Source organism: Macrosteles quadrilineatus, unplaced genomic scaffold (genome assembly GCF_028750875.1).
Source record: "Macrosteles quadrilineatus isolate MER2022 unplaced genomic scaffold, UCM_ALF_1.0 Scaffold_3__2_contigs__length_128488019, whole genome shotgun sequence".
In the NCBI taxonomy this organism is placed as follows: Eukaryota; Metazoa; Arthropoda; class Insecta; order Hemiptera; family Cicadellidae; genus Macrosteles; species Macrosteles quadrilineatus.
Genome location: NW_026542596.1, coordinates 97,708,582 through 97,721,748, shown reverse-complemented (window position 1 = coordinate 97,721,748; position 13,167 = coordinate 97,708,582). Strand labels below are relative to the sequence as shown.

The following is a 13,167-nucleotide window of genomic DNA, read 5'->3' as shown; positions in this document are numbered from 1 at the left end:
TTAAGGAATTTTGTAAATGCGATACACAAACATTTATGAATAACTGAGCACCTTCGGTCCATCCTCATATTTTATTAAATTTATTTTTCTCTTGATGCAATGGCCAAATCCACAAATAAGGATCAGGAAGTTGTTGCAAACTTTTAGTTATCTAAAATTCCTTTTAAAGTGGTGAGTTTAGATTTAATGAGAACAATACCATAATCACTGACATTTTCTGTTGTCAACCTTCGTAATGGAAGAATAATCACGTGATAAATATTGAGATGTCAGTATCAACTTATATATTCAATGCTATCAATTAGTATGCAGTACTACCTGCATTGTATGCAATGTTGCGAATGCTGGCGGATTGATTTATCAAGGTTGATAACTGCTGTTGCTTCACTTGCAAGTATTGAGATTCGTTCAATGTCTAGCTTGAATGATTAGTTGCTAATAAAATTATATACCGGTAGTACACAAAAATGCGGTTCTGTAAGTTGTTAAATAATATTATCAGATTTGATTAGAGTTGTAGGCAAACGACATACAAGGTGTATGTATATTTGAGCGTTAAATGAATGAAATGAGCTTTTCCGATGAAAGTTCAGCTGGTAATTTAGCTAGAACCATTTATTAAAAGCTCAAAGTTCAAGGACAGCTGGGTACAGTGTCAAACCATCAAAAGCCTCTGATTTTTCTCAGGACTAAACATATTGTGATTTTTAGATGAGCGTGATGTTTACTCACCTACCCAGCTACTGTTTGTTGTGTAGCTTAAATAATCTTAGTTAAAGAAACAGATAATATTACTCAGTAACAATTCTACACAACCATCTCACTCAAAACCTTATTCTTGCATTTACTTTAATTTGACTTAAAATACCCTTTTGATTGCATCTTAAATCCCATGATAGTTGTCATCGATAGATCTGTAAGCATTTCATTCAACTCACCTAATGTTTTTATTTGCAATCCAAAGTTTGATTAATTTTAATTTAACTTTAAGTTTCATATCGTAGCTAAAAACTGTACAAAGCCAAGCAATGAAACTATGAAACAAATATATCCTAATTAAAAAAAAAAATGTTATTCGTCAAAATCAAACATTTTGCCCTTTGCGATTCTTTTTAATGATTTTATATGAAAATTCCGTAGTTTGTTAATTAACACCACAAAAATACAAAACTGGCTAAACTGAAGTCTCTAAAAATAGTTGGCTGAATCCATTAGTCCAGTTTAGCCATGACCACAGCGCTCGTTGCATCTTGCATTCCAGATATTCTTGTAACGAGTAAACAGCTGATATAATTGCATGGACATTCGCCAGTGCCTGTTAGATCATAACCTCTATTTGTGGCGATGTTCATTGTTGAATGTTACGTTGGCAGAGAAAAACAGTAGCACGTTTGTGTTTGTAATATTTGTAAACACGTGTGTCTGTGTTTTGTACAGAGTCCAAAAAGTCTTTCGTCGAATGATTTGGAAACTATACCTGTTTTCAGCTGTAGTTATATTGTTTTAGTTATAGTTTTCTTAATCTTTTGACGATTGTCATGAACTTTGTACTTAGTTTTAACAACAATAAAGCATTTTATTTTATTTTATTGTAACTGAACTTTTGGTGAAAAACGAGGGCTAGGTTTTTGTTAAAAAAATTAACCGAAAATTTACATATAAATAAAATCTTGTAAAAGTGATGTTGAATTTTACATAAGGAGGACTATTACTGATTGTTTAAAGTTGATCAAATAGTTATTAATTATTAATGTTGTGGTATCCGTTTCTAGTAAAATTGGTCTCTATAAAAAACATTTTTTTAAACATTCAACAACTATTTTTGGGTAAAAATAAGAATTAACCAAAAATATAATCCATGCGTAGGTAAACCTATTTGGACAGATTACAATGTGTATATAACCTAAATACACTGAAAATATTACACTCTTCACAAAATATTTGAAATGTTAAATGCCTAAGTTGAACTCTAATATTTTAGATAAGTAAATCATCACAAAAAATTCATGATAGAAAAATCACATTTGTGTTTTCTACACCTAATTAACGGTGTTACACTTTTAATCAATGGTTATCTTAAAATATGAGTATTCAATATTGCATTGTCAAAGAAGTACAGTACAGTAGTAGTTTCCTATAACCGAAACCAATGTTATTTCAACCATCTTTGCAAGCGTAATTTCATACCAACCGTCGAACCTTCTGAAAGTCCAATTATAGTTAATTGCGCATGTACTCCACCCACTACATAAAAGGTCACCTATTATAACACTGGGCATCCATGCATTACAGGCTACAGGCCCACCTGATGTTTGCCACTCATTCACAAAGCTGGTCCAAAGTTTCACTTTTATTGACGCTTTCCTCTTTTTAAAACTATTAGTTATTATATGGCATGTCAAGAACACAGCTGTATTATTTCAACATTCTGGGTAAATAGCATTAGTGTATACTCAAAGATTCTTTTAAAGTGTCTTTACATTTGTCTGTTTTGTTGTTATGCACTGCTGAACATCGGGTATGAACAAGGCCCCACTAGAGTTGGGCCTTGGTATGAAACAGTTCAATGAGGTATTTATCTTTAAGAGGATTCAGCATTGACATTGAATATCCAAGTCTCCTTTAAAATATTGATCTAGATTCCAAATTTGCTCACGCATTATTCCGTTCCCGAGTTGATGAAGGATTTGAAGAAGTTGCTAAAACGTGAAATTCAGGATTAATTTTTGATATATTGTTGGAGTAAATAGCTTCAAAGTTTGTCGACACATTTATCCCCCGTTGTTCCTAACCGTGATCCTGGAAAATGTCAGTAGTTTTATGTATAGTTCAAAACTTGACCTAGCTGTCCCAGATGATTGGGCTTTTAATAAATGTGACTAATGAAACAGCTGATAAATGTGTCTCTGTAACAGAGCTATCTTGCGTTCATGTTCAGCATAAAATAAAAATACGCACCCAATTATGGGTCACCGTCTCAATGAATTTACTAATTGGAACGTCAGATTTCAAACAATGGAATAAATTATATTCGCTTCAGTTTTAGAACGTTTACAATGATTACAAAAGTAACTAAATTCATCCTCAAAGTTTCATCCGAGTTCCAAATAATGTAGGCCTACCATCTCGCTTGATTTTTTTCTTAAATAGTTTAACGATTTTTTCAAATGGTTTAATTTTCTAATGTTCTTGTCAGTTTAGGACTTAGAGCTTACTAACGTTTGTAATGGATCAAATCCAAGTTCCTCGAAGTTTGCTCCAAGTGTAAGTTTGTTTACATGTTCCGCCTACGCTCAGACCGTGGTACGTAGGTTTTGAAACAGACGGATTAATGTGATGTTCACGACCGTTTTGGGTTGAACGTTTAGAGAGAATACATTAACCAGAGAAAGCAGGTCGACGCCCACTGATGTGATATGTGATCCACTGTTAGTGGCCGCTGGTCAGCACTGGAACTCGTACGTGTATGTTTATTACAATACCAGTTACAGTTCAATTGAATAGATAAAATACGTTCCTCGGTGCCTTCTAAACTTCGCGACTTGTTATTCGACTTCTCTCCGTAAATTATTGATTAGCATTTCATGCGTTGGCAATGTTATGCGATTATACTATCGTAAAGTGAGTCATAGAACTATTTTTATATAGCATTCATCCAATCATATGGGATAATTTACACGACAAGAAATGTTTAGCAAAAAATTGTTCAATTGACGATCAATATGGAAAAGTCTCACCTATCCCATTTCATCATCACTAATCTCTATTAGGCTTAGTGTTTGATTGATTGTACCATAGGTTAAACAAAATGTGAACTTGAATTATTTACCCTTACTGCGTTAAATATTGGTTTTAACTCTTGAGAAGGGGTGTGTGGATACACAAGTGATTTTAGAAGTATTTAAAATATCTAGCAGTCCTCTTTAAAGTAAATGGTTGCTTCAAACACACCAACAGTTATGCCAATTTAGTGATAGTATGTTAACACAGTATACACAGTTGCAGAACATTATCTTATACAAAAAGCAATTTCAGTAAAAGGCAATTAGTTTAACGAGTTCGAAGATTGCGCAACTGCAGAAATTAATTGACGTTGGAGCAAGTGGCGGGTGGTTGCGCAAACTACAGAGCAAACGGCCTTGCGATGCAATACTACTGCAGTTAACATTCTGTGCACAGCAAACACATACAGAGATCTGGTACCAGGCTGGTCTAGGCATCAACACAACTCAACTGTGTGTCACTTGTATTATTCATAAACAGCTGTTCGTCGTGACCTTCATAAAATGCAAACACGGAACGGAAAATGTTTATGGAGCGCCTGACACAAAAGTTTGCCACAAAATAATGTTATTGCTGTAAAAATTGGTTTATATTGCTTTATGTTACATAAACGATAAAAATGATATTTAACTAGACATTTGAATGTGGCTTAAGATCGGTATATAGTTTATATTCAATAATCACCATCATGTAATGAGGATAGTAATGTGATGTTCTTGCAAAACGTTCTTTTATCGAAATAAAGCTCCTAAAAAAGATCGTTTAAGGCGAAGTTTTGGAGTCACTCGCTTACCTAACATTATGATTACAATTTAATTTTCTTATTCAAAATGTATCTGTCGAAAGAATCGTATACAAACTGGCCTCGCCGTTTATAAGTGAACGGAATCGTGCAATACTGGTTGTATAGTAATAGGTTTACAGTGCACGATGTATAGAGCTGATCTCATCAGAATTATTACCTTTGTACAGCGGGAACTGTCAACCCAACGGCGCTGTACACCAATCGTTGTTTACTGTGTACAGTGTGTACAATATTGTTTACAGTGTATGGTGTAGTAGAGTGTACAATATTGTGTACAGTGTCTAGTGTATGGTGTAAAGTGTACAATATTGTGCACAGTGTCTAGTGTATGGTGTACATTGTACAATAGTGTGTACAGTTTCTGGAGTACGGTATAGTAGAGTGTATAATATTGTGTACAGTGTCTGGTGTATGGTGTAAAGTGTACAAAATTGTGCACAGTGTATAGTGTACGGTGTACAGTGTACAATATTGTGCACAGTGTCTAATGTACGGTGTACAGTGTACAATATTGTGTACATTGTCTAGTGTATGGTGTACAGTGTACAATATAGTGTACAGTTTACAGTGTACAATATTGTGTACAGTGTATAGTGTACGGTGTACAGTGTACAATATTGTGTACATTGTCTAGTGTACGGTGTACAGTGCACAATATTGTGTACAGTGTCTAGTGTATGGTGTACAGTGTCTGGTGTATGGCATAGAGTGCACAATATTGTGTACAGTGTCTAGTGTATGGTGTAGTAGAATGTACAATATTGTGTACAGTGTCTAGTGTACATTGTACAATATTGTGTACAGTGTACAGTATCTCAGGCCGCGGTGTAATGAGCGGAGGATAGTTGATGTTAAGCACCTTCAGTAACCGGTTTCAGCACGTTGGTGACTTGCTCCGTTACCAGAAGATAGCAGATACCGTAGATAATGTACCATCTGGTCAACCGGCACCCTTAACAGACACTTCCGTCATCTAATGTCACTAACTTATTTCACATTTGAAATGTCCATTTCTCTTTTTACTCTTTGCTAAACCGTTTTGGGTTTTACGGCAAACACCTGTTATCATTATAAGTATTTGACTCCCCGTGAGTTTTTGGTATGGTATATGTGGTGTCAGTGGAACGATGTAATCACCTTCATGAAAATTTAAAGATTTCGGGACACGAATATTGTTTGGAGTGGGTGAAAATGGAAATACTTATATAGTCGGTGTTTAGAAATATTATTTTACGTTCTTTACACGATTTATAAGGATGCCCAAAGTTAAGGCGTGTTCACTAAATATGAATAGTACCACTGCATACTGTATATACATCACTTTACATGTTGACAAAATATCATCTTCAAAATTTAAATATTTTAAAATCTTATTACACTCATATACGTAGGAATTAATTCACTTGACAGTTTATACTATTTAGGCAGGCTAGTGTTGCAAAGTACAGTTATTTATGCCTGCCTTGTGGTTTTGTGATCGTCACTTAACATATGTTTCAGCTGTCACATACAGAATGTTGAGTGACAATCAGTCACAAAACCACAAAAGTGTATTTTGGATAAATAGTTGTTGAAGAGGTCTTATTAGCAGATTTGAAATAAATAAAGATTTAGGTCTATATCGAGAATCATTGCTAGCTGAGAGGGTTTATTGCTCACAAAGTACAAATAATTCGATTCTTAGAAAGAGCAGTAGTGATGGTTCTAAACTGAACAAAGCTTCACAGAATTATTAACGTTAGTGAATTAAACACTATATTCTAGTTGTGTCAATTTCGATAGAATCGCGTCGCTCAAAATGTTACGAACCCGTTCACCGGAGTAGAGGTGAGAGGTGGGTCCGTAACATGGAAGCCCAATTTCACAGAGGTCTGCTAATGACAAAGACTCGCTGGTCGGCACGGACGGCTTCCTCTAGACCATCAGTTAGAGTAATTGATGGACCTCGGGCCACGAACATCTCTCAGCGTCTGGGACGGTGAATAGGCTTCGGAGAACCTTGCGGAGGCGCTAGTGTGAAAACTTCCGGTAGTGGCTGGGATAGAGGTTAGAGCGGTTCTGAGCTGGGGCTCAAATTTTGCCAATCGGTTATTTTGTGTCTTTTGTCCCACCCAAGCTCTAACCAACACCCAGAACCGTTTCACGTTCATAGACTAGGCCTTGAGAGTAGGCCTTACATCAAATGTACTGGATGGATATGAACTTGGGACTTGGGAACCAAAGTCCGTGCTTCTTCCCCAATCACTACTATAGTTCGGCCGCTTAGAAAACGACCTGCGCGCTAATGCTAAACCAATACTGGAGGAGGTCGCTTTCTAAGCGGCCGACCTATAGTAGTGGTGTTAAGCGTTGTTTACGTGGTGACGTCATACCAAGAAATCACTCGAAAATTGTATTTTTCAGGCTAAGAGAGATTTCTCTATGTTTAAGAGATTTCTCTACTAACAGCCTTACAAAATGTACAAAAATCTAATAGAAATAGACTTCATTATACATGTTGTAAACAACACACAAACTCTAAATTAGGCCACCGCAAAGCAAAACGTGTGCAGGAGAGTAGTTATTTGTTTAGTGGCTGAAGAGATATATTCTAGGGCAATCCATGTTACAAAAAGTTAAACTACATGAAGATTTATAAACAATAAATAAAACAAAAGGCTTTCAGATTTCGATTGAAAACAACGAAATAGCCCGTTGCCAGATGATAAATCGACGAAAGCAACTGAACAGATAACCCCGGAGTTAATAGGGCAATGATCGTCATCGAAACAGCTGTTTTAACTGAAATGTTAAGCTAATTGTTTTACAAGTGTGTTTAATCATACTACACCATCATGTGATGCTGCATGGGTTATATACTATTCAAAACATACTCTTTTGCAGATTTATCAGTCACCGATCAGCTAAACTCAATATTAGAGTTTGTATCGTCCAGTTTAAGAGGCATTTTGTTGTTTACCATTTTATCTCTCGCTTAACTTTCTTTAAAACTACCCCAACCCAAAATAAATGTTCAGACTATAAGCAAAAGATTTTCCTTGGCAATTCAACCAAACGGTACTCGTAAAATCTACCTTAAATTAACTTATTGCCATTTAGTCTACTCACATACCCCACCCTAAAATTTTCTAGTATGAAAAACACTATTACTTTAAAAACAGAGTTTATATTTCACAATATGATGCGATGCCAACAATTTCAGTTGTAAACACCAGTTGAACTGTTGTCTTGAGAAAGTAAATGAATAGCAATTCCATGAAGCCTAATGTAAACTTCTGACGATCATGCAAAGTGGAAAATAACGTTGGTCTACAATAACAACTGGATAAGTTCTGTTATAGGCCTAGTTTAATTACAACACAAAAGAAATCAAACTTCAAATTGTATTGTATTATTGAAAAAATAGTGTTCTTGTTCACACTTTGTTTTAATAACAACGTAAGTCTGTTGTGAAACAATTACAATGTAAAATGCTAGTGAAATTATATGAACGATCTTTACAAAAAATTGTATTTTGGAAGCAATTCTCAACACGTTTAGTCAAGGATGTCAATTACCTCAGTTGAGACTAAAGAACAATAAAGTTACAATATTTAATCACAGATGTTATTAGAGACACAGTAACACGTCTAGGGTCTAGGATAGTGGGAGGTCTACGCCCACTAGGGTGTACCGGGCCGTCGTGTGTGGGTGTGAGAGAGTCTGGAGTCCACGGGAGGCTGAGCTGACAAAGATACAAAGGGAACTAGACCTTAGTGGAGGCTAAAACCTAGGACTACAGATAGAAGTAGACTTCTGATCCCAATGTTAAGGCTGTAGATAGTCTTAAAAAACCAGTAATATAATAATTTACTTCTATGAAGGTATGGGAACTTCCGTGAAGTTGTTAAGATATATAAATTAAACAGAAGGATTACTTGCTATGTTATATGTTGTAGTCTTTATTGGGAGGATCAAACTATCATGAGCACGCTTACGCTTTCTTTTGCAGTTGTAATTTCTTCTTTAAGCCCTAATCAAACATGAAGGAATGCAATAAGAAAGTTTAACGAAGTATAGTTCCGGATTAAATGCTTTTGAGGCACTGACTAAGGAATCACGATGTCACAGCTAATAATAATAACAACATCATAAACATAATGAATTATAATAAACCTGGAAGTCATTGTATTCCATAAACAAAAAATGCCTTGGTTTCGAGTCCAGAGAAGGGAACCTGTTTACTTGAAACTGTTGATTTTGTCCTTGAGCTTATAGGTTAATCGAAATTATAAGAAAGGCCTGAAGAAGATGCAAATTTTGTATTTGCAGTTGCACCGTTGCACCCGGTGTAAAAAAATACCAGGCTAAAGATAAAACAACTTGTACCCTGCACTACTTTAAATAACCGTTACAATAATCACAAATCAGAATATGAGGAAGATAACTTCGGTAGCATTGCATTGTCTAATTACTGAAAAAAGAACGTTTATTCAACAATGCTCTATCTGAATAAAAATATTGAAATGGACAACTGTCGGATAACAACAACAATAACATTGTAGATTTGTAACATACGTGAAATTACTTTAAAAACAAAACATAGTTTAGCGAAGTAACGTACAACAATGTAAATTAGGATTTATCTTGAATACTAATATTATTTATAAAACTTTGCCGATAAATTGAAAAATTTTCTTTTACAACATTTTTAATGACTACCAAACATGTGAACATGATACTTAATTTAAGTAGATTGTCTTACGCCAAAATCTAATTTATTGTGCAACGCAATTTTTTAAATCTTTACAAATGGTCCAGTATCACTTTTGGTGAGTTATTTAACATTATAGCATAGCTATATTCATTTTAAACTCCTTAAAAGTGTATATTTTTTTTGTAAAATTTTAAACTAATAGTTTATAGTAGAATATTCAATCTTTCATCAAAATACTAACAAATTATTAATTTGGCAGTGAACATATATATCATAGAATATTAGCGTTAACAAGAAAAGACTTCTTTTAATAAATCCAATAAAATTCAAAGTTGTATCTCTTTTCCTATCAAATTGAAACAAAGTTGAAGTACCTGATCTAGTTTTTATCAAAACCTTATTCTCATTATATTCATCGTATTATTTTTATATATTTATTTGCGTAAGATTTTAAGACGTTATCTGTTTACTACACTTAAATAATATACCATGTCGGAGTCGTGGTACATATTCCTAAATATTAATAAATACGATCCATCAAAATGGTAAACATATAACATCAAATAATATGCAAAATTAAAAGCAACCGTAATAACTACATAATTCACATAATTGTCTTTTACAATCTACGTGATAATGTACGAATAAATAAAACAAAATTCTAAATAAACATTTTATTATTCCTAAAATTCGTTTTTAAATTTAAAAAATTAAAAATCTTACCTGTTGAAGAATTCCTTTTCAAGCACACAAGCAGAAATCACACTATAAATCCATCACGTAATCTTCGCAGGCAAACTAATTTTCTAAATTTAAAAATCTAAAGATGCAAATATTCTCACTTTACACGTTTTACATCCTACGGCTACGATAACGGCGTTATCAGAGTTGTGTTAAAGGGCTAATTGTTGATGATAACAACCACGTCCTTGAGAACAACCGCGCGCTAGCAACTTTTACACAACTACTACACTACAGCTGATGTACCCGTACCGGAATGAACTCCTTGCAGTTCACTGTGTCCTGTACACTAGAGCTCCTGTCGGCGACATTTGAAACTAGGTCGGTAGGGTAGATTGAACACGGTGCGCTGTCAGTGCTGTCTTTAGATAGGCTTGTGAACTATTTGCATTTGATGTAAAAGAAGTATAGTAGTGGAATTGGAGTTTGAAGCACTATTTTGTATTATTTGTTTATATGTATGTATAATTAGCAACAGAGCCCGTTGTGGTTGAATACAACATTCTCTAAAATATTACTATTGACTATTAATACTACAACATAGTACATAATATATGATTTATTTACAACATGTAAACCAAGAAAACCCAAGGAAACAACAATACAACAATCAGCTGTTTTATTAACACAAGTTCCATATGATCAAATTTATGCATACCGGCAAACCCCTTACTACCCTAATAATGTAAAAAAAAATTAAACTTTCATGATTATTTGCAAATCTACATGGATGAAGCTTTCCTTCCATTTAGGCTACCTAATAATTAATCAAATCGGCCCAAAGGATGGAAGATTTAGTTGTACAAAGTAAAAAAAATATATAGCCTAAATCAGTATTTCCTCACCACTATACATTCAGAGGTCGTTTAAGTTTTTGCAAATAACTTTTAAATGGTGAGGAAATCGGCCAAAAAGTGGAAGGTGATATTCTGAAAGAGAATAAAATCTCCTACAAATCTAATATTTTCTAATATTTTAATATTTTCATTTCATGAAAATACTCAAAACATGCCTTAAAAAAAAAATGAACACCCCTCTTTTCTATGTATTTCTTATGGAAAACATTTATTTTTATTTTTACCACAAACACTAACAAAAACAATATTTCATAATTATTTGGAAATCTGCAGGGGATGAGCTTTCCAACGACCCATTAATTAATAAAATCGGTCCAGCAGAACTGTAGATTTTATTATATGTTCGAGTGTTTAATCATCACTAAAATGCAATAATTAATTATTATAGTTTTAATTTTGTATGACTGAGACAAAACCAAACATAATATAAATATAATAATCCAACATGCAGTGAAAAGAGGTCAATTCATATCGACTATTATTTTTAGTTTTTGCAAATATACAATCGGCAAGGGTTATTTGCGTATAGAGTATTTAATACTTTAAATTATTTCAAACTGGAAAAAATTTGGAATTTTAAATTCAAAACATGTTTGCAATCCGAGAGCCAACCTCTTTTATAAAAAAAATCAATCAAGTTTGAAAATAATAATCATCAATACAATTGAGAAAAGACCATTGTTACAATAAAACAACATGGTTTGGGGTTTTATTGAAGGATTCCTCAATTCCCCATTAAATTACTATCATTATAACAATTACCTCTAAACAAAGAATTACAAACTTGCAACAAACTACAACTCTTGTCCAATACACTGATCATTAAATGTCATTATAACTTATAAAACATGCGTGAAATGCAGTGGCACGTGACTGAAGATTCCTTTCTAAAGAGCATGACCCACTCTGCTTGAATACCAAGTTTCAAAACTCATTAAGCTTTAGCATTCATTAACTAGATAAAAAATCTTTCTATATTTTTTGCGCGGAAAAGATTTTACACAGAGGCAATTCCTAATTATAGCTACTAGTTATTAAAAGTTAAAATGATCTTCTATCCCCGTGGTCAAGGCTTTAACATATTAATGTATGTAATGGTACTACATAATTATACATAAAAAAAACTTAGTATTCATCCAATAAAATTTCAAATAAAGTACGTGTTTTAACATTTGTAGTAGATGCCCCTTCAAATAGTAATTAGGTAATCGCATAAAGTTAATTCGTCCTCTCACGTAAGAAATATCATTCATGCTATAAGTTGTATAGTATAGCGCGGTACTTTAAACAAGTAAGAAAACATCTCTTAAATCTTTATAACTTTTTTTTATTCTAGCCAGAAAACAATATGGTTCCTTTCGCAGTTTTTATGTTCAAATACATGGTAGGGCTAAGAAAAAATGTAATGCATGTTAAACAAAATGAATAAATGCAAATATTAGTACTGTTAAAATACAGGGTGAGGCGTACCATCCGTAATCGTACGTATTTACCAAACAATATTTTTTAGTTTTAGGTTTTTGAAATTAACATGCATTTTATATGGGAAAATTTAGTTGTTGGTTTATTACTCAAATACTAAAAGAAATATACATTAGATGCAAATTGGAAAGTTGTTAATCTTAACAAGAGACTTATTAAATGATATCCTATTTTAAATATTTTGCTATTTGAATTTTTATTTACAGTGCTACTTACATTACAACAAATTTGGGTAAAAAATGATCAGTTTGAAAATTATTACATGTGACACGTCATCGTAAATCTGTGTTAACCAGGATAAAGAATTTTCTGTGAGGACGGAAACATGTTTAGTGGTTTTGAAAATACAGGGTATTACGTCAATACGCGAAAAAATCACAAATGTAGCCGCCATTTTAAAACTAATTGAGATAATTGAGTTCTATTTGAACCAAAATGTAACTCAAGACCTTTCTAAAACTGTACAATGAGATATATGTTGTCATCAGGACATTCCGAGATTCGAATCCGTAACCTTCATTTCTGGAACACCCTGTGCTTGGATCATGTTCTATTTTAAATGGATTTTTCGTATGTGATTTAGGGGGAATAATTTTATTTTGCGTTTCTAGGTGAAAACGTACTACTGTAAAAGTATGTGTACGGATGGTATCAAAACAAAAATTACTATCTTAGTAAAAAATCAAATGATACTTGTGATTGCATCATCATTGCTACAATAGCTATGTAACACCTCATGCAGGTGCTGCATAGGATATGAACTATATTTACTGGGTTGGCTACAATAACAAGGTTTATTACAA

The 13,167-nt window shown here is 33.4% G+C and overlaps 1 protein-coding gene across 1 annotated transcript in view; it reads right to left on the bottom strand.

Moving 5' to 3' along the window:
• The window catches only part of LOC128990402 (CD151 antigen-like), a 47,390-nt gene extending 37,109 nt beyond the window's left edge, over positions 1 to 10,281 (bottom strand). Inside the window, exon 1 of the mRNA XM_054412750.1 lies at positions 10,008 to 10,281. The gene's annotated coding sequence lies outside the window, so the exon portion shown is untranslated. The remainder of the gene's footprint in view (positions 1 to 10,007) is intronic.
• Positions 10,282 to 13,167: the final 2,886 nt, after the last annotated feature.